This window comes from Lates calcarifer, linkage group LG10, assembly GCF_001640805.2.
Source record: "Lates calcarifer isolate ASB-BC8 linkage group LG10, TLL_Latcal_v3, whole genome shotgun sequence".
NCBI classification, from domain to species: Eukaryota; Metazoa; Chordata; class Actinopteri; family Centropomidae; genus Lates; species Lates calcarifer.
In genome coordinates this window covers 5,990,464-6,006,958 of record NC_066842.1, presented here as the reverse complement: position 1 = coordinate 6,006,958, position 16,495 = coordinate 5,990,464, and the positions used below count along the sequence as shown (strand labels likewise).

The 16,495-nt window shown below is 37.0% G+C and overlaps 1 protein-coding gene across 1 annotated transcript in view; it reads right to left on the bottom strand.

Annotated features, from left to right (window-relative positions):
* Window positions 1-16,495, bottom strand: part of lingo1a (leucine rich repeat and Ig domain containing 1a) — a 119,124-nt gene that overhangs the window by 48,322 nt on the left and 54,307 nt on the right. Inside the window, exon 2 of the mRNA XM_018675897.2 lies at window positions 13,591-13,736. The gene's annotated coding sequence lies outside the window, so the exon portion shown is untranslated. The remainder of the gene's footprint in view (window positions 1-13,590; window positions 13,737-16,495) is intronic.

Genomic DNA, 16,495 nt, shown 5'->3' with positions numbered 1-16,495 from the left:
CATGCATGGTGTAACACATATAGTATACATTGTATACTGTATGTAGCATATGATAAGGTTAACTGATAAACAAGTAGTATATAGGGGCAGGCAAGAGTGGTGCTTGATGCGTTCCACTTTGCAATAGAGCACAAACTGGCAAGTAACAGTTTTGTAGTGTTATGGTTCTGGGCATTTAGCTAGAGTAAAGCTAGCTAGTAGACTAAGCATGGCTGAAAAACAAACAAACAAACAAACAAAAATGAGCCAAGGGAGGTCAGTGAGATGAAACTTTTCATATGGATAAAATAGATGCGAAAAAATGTGTTTCACAAGTGATGAAAAAATAAGCAGAGAAAAGTAGGAAAAGTATTAACAAAAATGAAATAAGTATAAATAACCCAAAAAGAGAAGACATTTAAAAACAAATGATTACCAATAATACTGATGATCATTCTCTCACCTCATCTTTAAATAAATAATAGATTCTGTGAAATAGCACTTTAAAAAAGAGGAGGAATGAACGCTGGTGTGCATCACATCTGCTTTCACTGAACTAAGCTACAAGCAAGACAATATAGTTTTCTTCTTTCTGTCAATGCAGTACTAATACATAAATTCACTTATCAAGTTACTATACCACATGCATTAGCAAACAATTGCCAATTCACATACCTAGCAGACACAGAGAATAATGGGTATTCTATTGGAGTCACCATTTTCAATAGGGGGGCTTTGATAAAATGAAATGTCTCATTTGGCTTAACACTGTATGACCTACATCTGTACTGTTTGTAATTGGAATTTAATTATTCAATAGACAGTGTTATTCCATGAGGTATTTATATAACATGAAAAACTTATCAACACGTTCTGGCGAAAGTCATTTTTAGGAGCATGGGAGTAATTGGAATAAATATGAAATAAAGAAAAGAAGAAATAAGTTTGAGAGACATGCAACAGCTAGACTAGGTACAGAGAGGCAATATAAAATCACTAAACACATTTGTAACATGCATAGCAGGAAGTATGAGCCAGTAGTTGTGGAGTAAGGGGAATAGTACAATTTAGTTGAACGAGCCCAACAAAAAAGGAGAATAAATCACGACAAACACCAATATAAATGCCACTTGTGCATCATAGGTTTCGAGGTGTCTTGCCAGGGCAGGCAGGAGAGACAAACCACACTTTTTGCTGAATGCAGCGAGGTCATACCAGAGACAAGACAGAAATGATTACGTTTTTGTGTGTGTGCATTGGTGATTGCAAGGTGTGTGGGTGCATTAATCAGGTTACGGAAATGGGAATGGTTTGCTCCTGTGTAATAAAAAATGATGTAGTTAGAGGAGGCAAGGTGGGTACTGATGGAAACAAGGTTCTTCTTCTCTTCCTTCCTCTTCCTCTAAAAGCAGACTGAACAACAAATCATGAGTACACAGCAGCTTCCTATGTCTACTGGGCTACATCCCTCATTGATAGCAGAGGTTCTTTCATGCACTATAGAATGAAATCACTAACAACTGGTAAAACGAATGAACACTGAAGACAAATAGCATGCATTATTTTCTGCCAGGGCTTACCTTTAAATACAGATCTATGCAAAGGTGTTCTCAGCCTATAAACACAGTGTTTTTATGTGAATGGTCTCTTCAGAGCTTAAAATGATCTTATCCACAGGGTACAATCATGATCATGATTGACTTCACAAGTATGAACAGCGTGGTGACCTAGAAACTAGAAAGATCAACCCATAACCAAAAGATAATAAGCTAAATCAAATTGACAACGGCCCATGTGTCCATCGACAGCTATGCCCAGTGAAAGTGTCCTTGACCTTGAACAACATACTACAATCCCACTGGCGCAATTACTGTAAATCAAACCTGATAAGAACATTAACCAAATGTCAAAAACAAAATGAATATAATGAAAACCATGTGTCAAGAGGGGCTTATCAGGAAATCTCAATGGGACAAAAAAGCAAAAAATAAAAACCTCCTATTGACATGACTGAACAGAGCCACAGATTGTCTGGTGTTCACAATACACAGGAAATCAATTTTGGAGACCCGGCCCTATAGTTACAGCATATTCTAGATTCATAGACCTAGATCTAGATCTCTTTGCAACTTTTTACTTTTTACTTTTTACTGTCTCCCAATACTTTATATCAAAACTTACTGTGATTCATAAATGTACATTAGATTCCTTCCCTTGACTCTGTGACTCTGTGTTTCATGGTAAACTGCATTTGCTCCGTCTGTTGTACTCCATCCACTGTAAGCCATTTCTGGTCTGTTAAACGCATCAATATTTGATGTAGAATCAGCCCTAAACCATTATGGCCAACCTTGGATGAGGCTCAGTAGTATAATCTTAGTAGCTTAGTAGCGTAGTGCACCTACCAATATGCGGGGTGATGACCTTCATGCACTGATGCTTTACAATCATTTTAAAAGCAGAATCTCACCACAACAGCGTACATGAGATAAGACTAAACCATTACAAGAGGAAGTTGCCGCTCACCCTTGAGCCCAAAATCTGTTTGCAAACTCTAAACATAAATCCAACAAACCAGAGAAAATCCAACAGCTAGAACTCAAAATATTTGATAGCTCTACTCAATTTAATCCAGCTGCACTTTTATGATCCTCAAGCTTTGACATTGTGACAAACATATGTATATATATATATATATATATATATATATATATATATATGTGTGTATATGTGTGTGTGTGTGTGTGTGTGTGTGTGTGTGTGTGTGTGTACATATAAAAAATAGGCATCTAATTCCCTACTGTGGTTGTTCATTAATTTAGCAAACACATTGACGTCCTACTGTCAGTTCTTCTGAGCAAGATCCTCATAGAAATAATTACAAAAGCCATTTCATATTTAAGATTAATGACTATTGAATATCCATTTAGAAGACCATTAAAACATACATCATAAGCAACAGAGATTAATTCCAAGGGACATTTTAATATCACTCCCAATAATGATGCATGTGTCACACACAGAGACACACACACAAATCTACAAATTGGAGGAAAACATTATGTATTTGCATTTCTTCTCCTGCTGAGTGTCAATGAGTGTGCTGACATTCACACAGATAATACTTCAAATCCCACTCTTAATGGGGATGGGTTTTTGTGTATCTTCAAATTCAATTCGCAAACACCCCTGTATACATGAATACACCGCCTGTTTCCACAGCAACAGCTTATGGCAAAACTAATGGTAATCACAGTGGTTAAATGCGTACATTACAGGATAAGACAGATAGTATTGATGGTACCTGTGCATTCCAGGAATCTTAGTCAGCTTTATCTTTATCAGCAGTACAACCTACTGGGTTCCTTATTTTAAGCTACATTTTAGCCTCAGGGTAATTTTTGCAGTACGCTCATAAAAACTCTTGTCTTTAACAATCAGTAGAATGTAGATTTTTAATTTAATCATGCAGCACATGCTTCGTGCACTATTGCCACCACTGCACAGCCATGCAAAAATGCATATTGAAAAGTGCTCCCTGGGTGGTACCTTTCAAACATATGCCTCTGCTTTGTGTGTTATGTTACACTTAGGAAGCATGCTCACATATATATGTATAGTTGATGTGTATTCTGCGAGACAGTGGTAGACAGTGGTAGCAGAGTACTTATGTACCACAAAGCTAAATCCCTTTACATGATAGAAATATGGCCCTTGCATCCTTTGGAAAGCTGACCTTGGATTCTTGTTTTGCACTTAGCAGCAGGGATTAGAGGAAATCTTCCACAAACACACATTTTGCTCCAAGAAATCTGGGCCTATTTTGCCTCAGCTTTATTTCAAAAACGCAAAACAAGGCTACTTTTGAAAAGCAATCTGTGGCTATTGACAGAAAGGGAAAATACAGTGCAAGGGGCTGATTTTTCTCTTATCATTTTCTTTTCGTGTCAAAAGTAGGTCGCGCTGAGAGGCAGAGAAACTCACTGATATCCAGTTCTGTGAGAAGAAAAGACTTTCCAAAAGTCAAGCCAAACTCTTGGGCAACATGACCTTCCTATAAATGAATGAACCTTTTTTCAGGACTTGGCTGCCTACTATTGTCAATAATTACTGAACTCCAGATGTGCTCTGGATAGCTGGATGAGATTTGGGTTGGACAAAGTAAATATCTCCAATAAATTTAATCACAAACCAAATATTTTAGGTATGCCACAGCTGTCTTGGCTTTAAATAAGCTGTTTATAAGCCTAATGTACACACAGATGCTATAAAGTCTCTCCCAGATATTCAGCATTAAAAATCACAATCTGGACCCGAGTGACCAAGCTTGGCAATACTCTGTGACAACCAACAAAGTCACTAAAACAAATAGGAATCGTTGTGTCTCTGTTAAGGACAGCCCAGTATTCCCACATGGTGTCATAAAAATCACATGATCACAGTCTTTAAAAAAATGCAGATTCTGTGTGAGGGAAGTCATCTGTCTGAACTTTACAGTGTTTAATGTCAATTTTGGCTATTGTGAAATCTGCATAAACTGCACACCATTTGCTGATTAAGATTTTATTTTAAATTCAGGTAGACCAAAGTAAGTGTGGCATTAAGGTGATGTTACATTTGGCAAATAAATACTAAGCTTTGAGAAACTGCAACAGTTGATAAACACTGGGATTATTTTTTGGTTTCAAAAATCATATTTACTTTAATAGTAACTTTGCTTACTGTAGAAAACACCTTAAAGTGAGATGTGAAGTTCAGTAATTGGAGTTGAAGACAGATGTTCACACCAATCCTATACCCCAGTCAAAACACAGCATTTCAGTTTAGTGGTAATGCTGTTATGGCAGTTCCATGTAAGACCATTAGTGCATTGCATGGAGCATCTCATAATCACTGAAGTATACTTTAAACTGAGAATGAATGTGGGACTGCTCTGATTACCTGTTCACACATTGCTGAGTTAGTTGAACAGCTTATTTAAATGTAATGGATGTCATTTTAATGTACCGCACTAAAAAAGCTGCTCTGCTCCTCAGGGGTCAGTTGTCATTTTTACAGGGACACACCTTGATTTAACTGTACAATAGAAATTTTGGTCACTGCCCATTTAATATTCTACATGTTGCACTTCACAATTTCTTTCAAATCTGTCGCTTTCTTTTGCTTACAAGATGCTACTATTCCTCCCAACAAACCAAGCAGGAAGATAAGGACAGTGAAAACCCCTGATAACAGACAGTATGCATTCAATGAAAGCTTATGATGCTAAGGCTGTGCAGCAAGAATACTGGAACAGGAATAAACAGTGGCAGCCTTGGCAATATTTAATGCCTTAGGCAAGGTCATGAATGAAAGATTTTTATTTGCTACTGAGGTTAGGTTTTGTAAGTTATTTTTTAAATGTTTAAGGGCAGGGATACAGTGCCTTTGGTAACACACTTACATATCATTTGTTTACAACTTTTGATATAACCCAAACACTGGAGAGTGGTACTTTATGACAAACAAACATGCCTCCTCCATCTGTCAAGTCAACTGAGTACATCTGTGGGTACAGAGTACAAGTTGTGAGAAGGAAGAAGGAACAGGGAGCTACAGACTCTATGTGAAAAAGCACAGGCATAAGGGGGGTGTTTCTTTGAAATTGAACATATAATAACAGACAAAAACAGCAATCTGCTATATCTAGGCAGTTACCTAAGACAGCAGCTGCCTAGATTCACCACTGGGAATAAAGTTATTACTTGAAAAAGTAAAAATGGATGGAGTTTCCTGCAATAAAATGTGTGTAACCTTTCTTTGTTTCAAAGCTCTGCAAAGTCATAACATCCCATTTATCTCAATTACAGTAGCCACCACAAAAGCTTGGCAGCACATACTAACCTGCAGCCAGGGGTTAACTAAATTAACGTTTAAAAAGTTATTTTCACATATTCATTAGGCACAGTAGGAGAAAACCTCACTGCAAATTTTGGATCACAACATATTCTACTGTATAAGTATGGAGAGGTGCTGAATGTGTGAGCACATGTCCTCAGGCATTGTTTTGATTGTACTATAATGGTGGGCAGGCCAATGAGATGTTTCCTCTAATTCTAACAAACTATTATCTTAATACTACTACAGATGGCATGTGTAGCAACATTGGGCATCAGCCTAATGTCAGCCTGGCACCTGTGATAAGACTATCACACAATTCATAGAAAAAGACATGAATGTGTTCCCAGAACTGCACCGAGGTAAAAGTATGATCACTGAGAATTACGACCTGAACCCCCCCCCCCATCCTCTCTTCTGCCCCCCCAACATTCTGTGATAAGAAGCAGATACAGAACTCTTCCTCCCAAGCCAGGGTCAAAGGTCAAATGGCCCATTCAGAAGAGAAAATCCTAATGGACTACGTTTCATCAGGAACTTATAAATAACCACTCTCCAAATCTTCATTCTGTGCAACAAACTTTGTCTCTGCATTAAACATTCAACTGTGACTTTATCAAGAAAATAACCTGAAAAAGAACTATGCAGATTGGACTCTTTCAGATCCACAGACCTAACTAGGTCCTGTCTCCTCCATTATTTATCTTTCTCTGCACCAGAGATCTGCTCGTAAATTATGTCACATTCCAGGATAACCTTGCACACAATTCTCTAATGTTTGAAACTATATGAAATACTTGTCTGACCATTTTGTAAAGCACACTATTTTATTGCTTATAAGTAATTTGGTGAAAATCAGAATTTTCTACGATATTGCTAAGCTAAAATAATGTGAGGAATTAATTCAAACATCTGCCATGGAACCATATTGCCATCTATTGACGATGTCTAAGCTTAACTAAATAGGTTAGACATAATGTTTTTCAGGTATTGGAATCAAATGATTATTCTTCATATCTTGTAATGCCACTCATTTATTACTAATGATGAACACAATTTATTCTTTTGCAGTTAATCAGCTTAATTTATTTGCACGTAATGTGTTTTGATTCATGTTTGAATTAATGGATTGTCTTTCTTTAAGTACTAGCACCACCAAGTTATATCTCGTCTTGTACAATGTCTTAATTGATCATGGTGGAAGGTGAATATGTGATATGCGCAAGTATTCCAGATTAATGATTTAGAGTTTATTAAGAGATCATATTTTGTTCTGTGACAAAGAGAGTGAAGACAACGAACCATGATTGGCTGAGACCGCCTCACTCTGCCTGTAAACCTGATACTATCCTCAAGAGAATAAAAACTCTGGTGCGCCAAACACAGCGCCTTTAGTTAAAATCATCTCCAAGCTACACAGCCACTCACCATGCACTTTAATTTTCTGTGTTTCTTTGTTCTCTTTCCACCACGTGCTCTGCAAGTAACTTTTTCTTTTATCTATACACGCAAGTGACTTTCTCTATTTCTTTAAGCCAAGCAATGTCAAGTTAGGCCAAAGGAACAAAAGTATCTGAATACTTGGAACTAATTTTTGATAATCCTGCGTTTTTATTTGGAAGATTTTTGACACTTAGAGTCATCTGGCCGACACCAGCTTCCTCTAAAGTTATCCAGAAAACATTAAGTAGGTTAAGAGAGAGCCGTGAGAGAGGCCGCAGATATATGACTGCCTGCAGAGAAACCTGCAAGAAACTAAGTTTGCCGAGACAGAAAGTCTGCAAGTAAACTCAACTAAAGCTGAACCGCTGAGACACCAGCAGGAATCTGTCATTGTGTTTACCAGAGACACGGCCTCTGGGAGCATCTACCTGGATCCTGCATTTCCATGGTTACCACTGAAACCTCAGCCACTTGGATTCCAGCCAAATCTGTAGCTGCCACAACTCACAGTAGGCCGGTCTTAACATTCTGCTCGTGACAAGGGTTGATGATAAAATAGTAAACTTAAAATTCTGCTATCAATAGATATCTCAAAAATTTGGTACAAATAGATTATAGTTACAGACTAAACGATTTACTTCCACCATCTCACTCTGCTCATTTTACCTACTGTTCGTTCACCATGCTAGGTTGATCATCCTTAGACTTGTTATATTTTTATTTCACATGTTTCCACGCAATCACACTTCAATCTTAAATATCAGACTGATTAAAGTTTACGGCGTGGATATTAATGCAGAATATTGATATCAAAATTAATATCTCCGATTTCCATCCCAAACTGGACAGTGGTGCCATTCTACGAGTGTAAATTGGATTTTCCAATGATTATTTTGTGCAGTTATGCAGCACATGACTCTAATGAAAAAACTGCTTAATATATAGTAGGAGTAAATTGAAAATTCTATTTTCTGATGCTCTCTGACAGTTAGAAACCATCTAATAATACATAGTTTATGTGTTTATTGGTTAATTCTCTGAGTTTTTAAAATTCCTTGTGTAGATTTATTGCTTTTAACTCCAAGAAATACCTTCATGAAGGCTTTAATGTTCAGTTTCTGTAAATACTGTTGTAGAGCACCAGTAATTCACCTTCTGGATAATTTTTTTAAGCTGCTGTTTGCTGTGCTGTTGAATTCTACTGTTTCTAATATTTTTATCACCCCCTTCATATCAGCAAGTGTAGAGGGTAAATCACAGTTCTGAACATCTTGAGGATAAGATTCACTAGTTTTAACTAGGGTGAACCTAATAAACAACAACTGAGTGTACAAGCAATTTAAGAGAGCAAAAACAAAAGTAACAGCTATTATGGCTGTATTATATTGTGGTCTATTGAGGCTCAGTGAAATCTTGAGTCAGTGTTGTAGATACACATGAAAAAAGTTTGTGTTATCCAACTCAACTGTAGCTACAAGGGAAATACAGTGCCTTGACATGATGTCAAGAACAGTTGGACAAAAATACACCAACAGCAGAAAAATAGGCCAATGGAATGCAAGGTAGCTCAACCCTGGCTGTTTTAATGTGTTTGTTTATGTTTTTTGGGTTCACATTTTCCTTTAATCTTTAGTTTTGACCAATGCACATTTGCTAACATATAGCACAAAGAAAACAGCACTGGATAAAACAATAGAGCACTTCTACCTCTGTTTTTGTTTCTATGTCAAAGTGCTTCAAAATCCACTGTGTAAGAAGATTTCTAGAGTGTTGCTGTCAAAACTGTTATTTGTCAAAATACTTTGGAATGTCAGTGCAGGCAGGTATATCTTGTAAAGTATTTTGTTCTGAGAGCTCAGACAGAGTTTACATGGATTCTCCAAAAATATCAATGGAGATTCCAGTGTAGCTTATTTGATTTTAAACGGCTGGCGTAAAGATATCCTTTGTTGAAGTCAGAATATGATTATCTACTTTTGACAACTTGTATTCAAAACTGAAAGGGTCTAACTGGAGGGAAATTATATCTAATTGGACAAAGAACAATGCACTGCCCTAAAGCATGAGAAACCAATTATCTTGCAGGTACTGAAAATAAACAGGTTGCTTCACTCAACCGTTCTTTGAGGAGAGATTCACGAATTCCAGATCAGGCAAATACACTGAGGGTGTTTAATGATGTGTACAGATAAATCTTGCATTTGAAGATTGACAGGGGAGCATGTTTGAAATGCAACCACTGTGATGAAAACAAGGGGAGGCTGAAGCAAATTTCACCAACACAGCATTGGAAGCCTAAATGTGGATGTGAGCTTTCCTTTAAGAATCTTATGCACATGATTCCATGAAGTAAAGTGAAGCAAGGGATATTTTTCTCATCTCTCAACAGAAAAATTTAAGTACAGTGACACACAGTCATTAACTAAATGGCATTATAGTGCATCTCAGCATGTTTTACTTCACATTCCTACCCTGTCTTGATGACATGGATGCAGCTTCATGAGGAAGGGAATGTTCATAATTCAAAGGTCAAGTCATGAGGGTTTTGTATTCAAGGTGGAGAGCAAGCTATTGAACAAGAACATTTCTCATTAGAGTTTGCTGAGAGGTGTCCCCTCATTGTTCTTATGCAAATGATGAATAATTTTCTGATGCTGTACATGACAGTTATCCTGTGCAGAAGAATATGTAATCTCAACTCTTAAGGCACAGTACAGCAGCTTTTGGTATGTTTTAAACTGATGCAGAAGAATAAAACTGACAGTATAAGCTGACATTCAATATTATAATAATCTATAATATATATTATAATATTATAATATATGAATATTTGGCATATTTGATACAAACTACATGGCTCGTCTGAATGTTAACGTGTGGAAATCAAGAGGATAACAGTAAAGTGAAAATGAAGTATTACTATGAGTGTGAGTTTCTGGGGCTTCAAGGTGTTTAAAGTGATTTCAGAAACACTAAACTCTAATTGAATTTGATGATGGAAAACAAGGCTTCACAATTAGTGTCACAGATACAGCTGAGAATCAGTGATAATAAAATATATCACAATGAGTGAGGTGAGGTGGCTCCATGTATATTTTGGTTAAAGGCATTATACAATTTTAAGTAAAATGATTAGATTTATTTGTTTAATCTGATCATTAATGATCGTATTGTAGAGTTGGGGATACTAAATTGCACAAAAAAAGAAAACAAAATTCTGACCCTTTGATGAATGTCTTACATTCCAACTTGGGGATTACAGCACCAACACCTCAGAAAGTAAGTATGAATAGATGAAGAACTAACTTAACATAGATTTGTGAAACATGTAGACAGAAAGATAATCAGAGAAATTGATGTGAGGACTATTTTTTGTCAAATTTTTATCTTGATCATGAATGTCATGTTTATCCTGAAGTTGATTCTGATGCACTAGATTCAATGTAATGGCACTCAACTTGATAAAAGCTTGTACAGTACTTTTAAAATTACAACTTTAACCAGATTTCTGAAAAAAACAAAACAAACAAACAAAAAAATAATAATAACTTATTTATAAATTACTTTTGACAAAAGATTCTGGCAACTGTTGTTTAAAAAAGTAAAAGTTGTTTGGTTGAATTATTACTGTAAAGGAGAAACACCACATCCAAAATGCTCTATTCAGTCAAAGGCATGGTAAGCATGGCTATTTTCCCTGTTGGCACCTCATGGCAGCACTGAAAATACAATAAAAAAAAAGCTCCACTAGCTTGCCTGCATGTCTCATACATCTTCAGTCATGCGGAAGGCCGTCCGTCAATTTTACTGCACATCGGCTTCCTCTCAACGCAGCATCGATGACTGATGGCCCTAAGTGCAACTAGATAACTACGGCAGGGGATGATAAAAATGTGAAAACACACATCCTAGACAGGAAATTGGCCATTTTGGAGCAATTGATACAGAGGAGCTGCAGTGATGGCACTTCCTGTAATGCTCCTCCCTTGTAAAGCGGAGATGTCTGGTCATCCGTGGGGAGATAGCTACAGTCCACTGGACATATTACTGAGGTACACTAACCTAATAGATCTCAATTTTTTTTTCCTTCACTTTTTCTTCTATTTCTCACTGTTAGAGAGTCAAACCTAAGATAGGATAAGCCTGTCATGGAGAAAAGTTTCAGTCAATATCCTGGCAATCTGCAGCAAAAAGAATCAATTGAAACAAGTTAGGGAAATGAGACTCAATACGTAGCAGAGTCAACAGAAGAGGTGTAATAAAACAATAGCCTGATATAAGTAGGGTAATGAGGAAAAGCGAATACCTATGAAAATGGATCACTGGGGCTTAATGGTGAGTGGAACAGACAGTCAGGCGTATCAGATTACAAGGTGACACAACTGTATTTCAGTGTGTTGGTTATCAGTTAGCATCAAGATGATACCAGAACATCTGTTTTTATACTTAATCTCATATCTTTTTGTCTTCTCATCTTTTATCCTTTTCCTTCTATGCACCATGTCTAAAACAATGAAATGAACTGATTTGATTGATAATGATGATGATAATGCCACGGCTGCTCTTCTCAGGTTATAAACACATTATAGAGGTCAGCAGTTTAACCTTTTTTATGGAGTGCAATCAAGGAATTACATATCATCTCTATATAATCTGACCTGAATAATGGAAATAATACCAACTGAACTCAGAAAGACTATTTATTCATCAGTGCACAAATGTGCTTTAATGGATCATGTCTCCGACATCTATTTTTATCACTGGCATAAACCTTGATCACATGGTAGAATTTCACTCTCCCATAGTTAAAGCCAGCACAGATAGTCAGTATACAAGTGGGTGTAAAAAACACTTTAGTGCTGATTAATAATTCATCTGTGTGTTGTCAGAAAGTGTTACTGGTCCCATGCTTATCAAACTGCTATCACCAGAGGGTTGCATTGCTGGATTTGCTGGATGATTTTACTGACCAGCCATAAGTAATATTTTCTGCTACTGATCAAGCAAGGAAACGTTTAGGCAAAAGGCTGACAGTTTGTGGCACTACAAGAATCTCAGTGAAAATAAGTTAATCTATCTCACATTTAGCACATCATTTATCTTCATTCAGTCAAATAAAAGGTGAAGTTTAGATACAGGGCCTCACTTCAGAACGAATACTGTGGAAGTTTTGCCAAAACATGCCTATAACAATGGTAGAGTATTACTGTCTGGCGAAATCAACTCATACACTACTAATTTACAACAGCAAATCTTGTAGCAAATGTTCATACTGGAGACTGTTGTTCAGTTTCCATTTGAACTCAGTGGTTATTGTTGTTTCTTTAATCCATGTATCTATTTTAACCCACATGACAGTCTATTCCTAAACCTTTCAAGAACGTTTTATGCTGAAACCTAATCAAACTGAGACAATTTCACAATGCTAAATGTGTCCATTATTATTACGATGATGACAAAGCTCTGTTACACCTGCCAATGGTATACCCCTGTAGGTGCCTATTCATAGGTAGACAGATCCACAGCACTACTAAAGGTCTAACACAGGGAACCTTTGACATTTAACCAAAAATATTTTTTCTCAATTTACTTTGCAGAAAATGCTTTTGATGCCTAAACCAAATCACACACAGAACTCAGGATGTAAACCCTGGTCTCCAGTGTCACAGTCCTTTGCTTTGTAGGTACATTTATAAATAGAGAATGGCTCTGCTAGACAAAAACATTGCCTGAGAATGTAATCCAAGCAGCAGTTGCATTTGTGATCTAACCATGTTTGGAAAAAATAAAAGTATTATATATACAGATATATACACATATATTTCTAAGAGACACTTGTCACTAATTAGTGTTTTGAAATGCCCCAACCACCTGCTTGAGAGGCACCTAAAGTCCATCTGGATATTCATTCATTCTAAGGGATGCTTTTGTTGACGTGATACAGTGATGTTGATTGACACTAATTAAGCCAATGAGATACAGAGATTAGACATTTCAGCGTTTTAAGTATGTGTTTTGACTGCTGTGAGATTAGTTAATTTTGTTGAGCCTTTGTTTATAGCACCCTCACGCTATCACATGTGAGATGGTGTCATGTTGTTTTCTGCATAATTTTCTTAACTATGTTAATTGTTGGCTTGTTTGAAAGTGTGTCAGACAAGACCTGCAGATCCAGTGCAATTCAGTGCACTGAAGTTAGAGATGATGTTAGATTTACCCACTAAACTCAAATTCTGTACACTGCTGATCAGCAGGAACTTCTCATAATTTGAGGAGTGCAATAATACTCACAGGCAGTAATTGCTGGCCTGCTGATTCCAAAGAGCTGCTGGAGCTGCTTACTGTGCAGAAGGCGGGAGGCTGGAGGTGTGAGGTGGGCAACGTCTCCCTTTAATCCACATACCCTCGCAGCATTCCCTCTTCAATTGATCGGCCACCTGCAAGAAGCAACAGTGGAAAATTACTTCCAAGCTAATAAATCAGATAGTTAGGTAATTTATTTAATATCTGTCTTGACATGCATTACTGAATTTTCATTTATGAGAGTGAAATGTCCCTATTTCTTCTGTTGATTTAAAATACAACTTACTTGCTTGAGTAAATAGCTTTTTAATTATGTTCCAGAAAGTTGGAAGCAATTTACAGGTAGACATCTTTCAATGGGCGCTCATATTGATGTTAAGAAAGCTTCTTCTGAAAGCCCTCATATGCTGTACCCTTAGTTTAGTAAAATGTTCTAACATTGAGAGGTGCCTTATGACTGAGGATTCCAGCCACAGCCCACTCCATTAACAGTCAACATGATAAATGATTGTTCCTTATTTCAAGAGCATTCCCTCAGAGCTTCCTCAGTGTCTGTTGCATGCTGTAGATCTCTGTGTGAAGCTGTGTGAATTTGTACATGTATCTGTACTACTGTATATACATATACATATACTATATGCAATGTGACTCATTACCAAACAGTTGCTTATTTACACATCCAGTAGATGTTGTTGATCATGGTTAAAGTCATTCCTGGTTTAAACAATTAATATGAATGTATGGTCAATGCATTAAAACTATCTGCACAAATTTCACACTGAAGAAGCTCTTTGCAAAAGCATACAACAGTATTTCAGCTTTGGTTTTGGATTTCACATCTCTACTTGCTGCCAGTAATAACCACATGGTCCATTTCCCTCTCTGTGGGTGAGAGACGATCAGATTTTGGAAATGCCAGAGAGATCTTGAGTGTTTCAGAGGTTGCGGATGCCACAGTTAATTTGTTCTTTCATTACAGTGAATAAATAACAAAAGAGCTGCTGGTGAAGTTATTAATATTCACATTTCCAATAATTGATTTTGTATAACAGCATTTTACGCAAGAGGCTGCTAGGAGCACCTAATGACAAGTTTTTACCATGATAACAGAAGCATCGTATTACCACACTGGCTGAACCATGATCATCAGCAAAGAGTGCAAAATGTAATGGCCACCACCAAATGGATGAGCAAACATTTGATCTTCCACATTTTGATATGTACAGACAGAACTAGATGATGCATTTAAATCAGAAAGGATGTAACTTCACTTTGATTCCCTGGCTGGGAAAAGTAAGACCTTGGATCCAAAGCAAAGTGTTGGAGCATCTGTGCAGGCGTAATTTGTCTACAGAGCTGTTGGCAGTAATCGAAACACCTTGTTGTTCCTTGGCAAGATGTTCTACATCTCATCTGCCTGATTACTGGCAAAACAATTAATGTCAATGTGTGATATTCAGTTTCCGATTATTTACTAGCATCTGTGTTACAGCTGAAATACACAGCTGCAAAGATACTAATTTTGAACTTCCTTGTTACTCTATGCATATGAACTTTACTCAAGGCAAAAATTTGATCAAAAGAATCTAAACATTTGACACAAGTGACAGCTACTATTTAAAAAGAAATCAGATATAGTAGTCTATAAATGTAGTTGTGCATGACTGATTAGATACTGACTGAGTGGATCCCTGATGTGGATTAACAACGCCCCAGATTTTGTCATTTTTTAACATAACAAAGGCATTTAATTAAGTTTTTCATTTAAATTCTGCTATGTGCTGCTATTGGTAATATTCAAGGTGTCATCTGGTCTATAAGGAATGGAAATACAGTGACCCTGCAGTGCACTCATAAATACAGTTATCACAATAAGTAATTAATTCAGTTACTCCTGATGAAATGTATTACACAAATAAATGGGGGACATAAACCAACTGATTAATGCTGGCATAAAAGTCAGTAAAGAACATGTACTTAAGTTTTTTTTTTTTTTTTTTTTTTTTTTTTTTTTTTTTGGGGGGGGGGGGTCAACAATGGTGGACAATTCATTGAGTCAAATGCCAGGGTGAGTGAAAATCATATCGTCTATACAGATGATGTCTCTTTTTTAACTCACAGTTCTCCAGTTCTCCAGTTCCATACATGATTGCTCACTGTGATTTGCTTTGATGTGAGATACTATGTTATTCTGACTAAAGAATCCTCACAGCTGTATTCAAACACTGATGGCATTACTTGCTGAAACAGCAAACATATTATGCTTGGCTTCCCCATGATAATGCATAAGGAGCTGCTTGAGTGGAACCTGGAAGTCAGCTCCCCATCAGAACTGCTGCTGGGCATTTAAGAACGAAGCAGAGCCTGATAAGGGAATTGGCCCATTGTTTCCCCACTTGAAAGCCGTCAGCTTGGGCTTGCAAAAATTATTCCTGTCACTCCGTCACACTGACAGGACCTCAGAGAATATCACTCTTACCACCGCTACTGTTGCTGCCACCCTAGCACTACCACAGCATGCAGAGTAGCAAGTAGCTACCACATGTTACTCTGTGAAGTAAAGCTGACACTCAAAGATGCTTAACTGACATATAAGAAACACAGTCAGAGGGGATAACAGCAATCAGAATAACCTGAAAACAAGAAACAACAAAAACAAACAACAACCATGGGATAATCGCAGATTTAAAAAAATACAAAAGCAAACACATTTAGTCTTAACAGAGACTGAAACCCATATAGAAAACAGGGTACTAAGGAGAGAGAAGATGAGTCATTGATAAACACCATCTGTACAGCATTTTAACATTTAAACATTAAAATGGAGAACAGGGAACCAAACGAAGTGGAAAACCAGAGCATGATAGACGATGGGGGTCTTGTGTAAAAATCC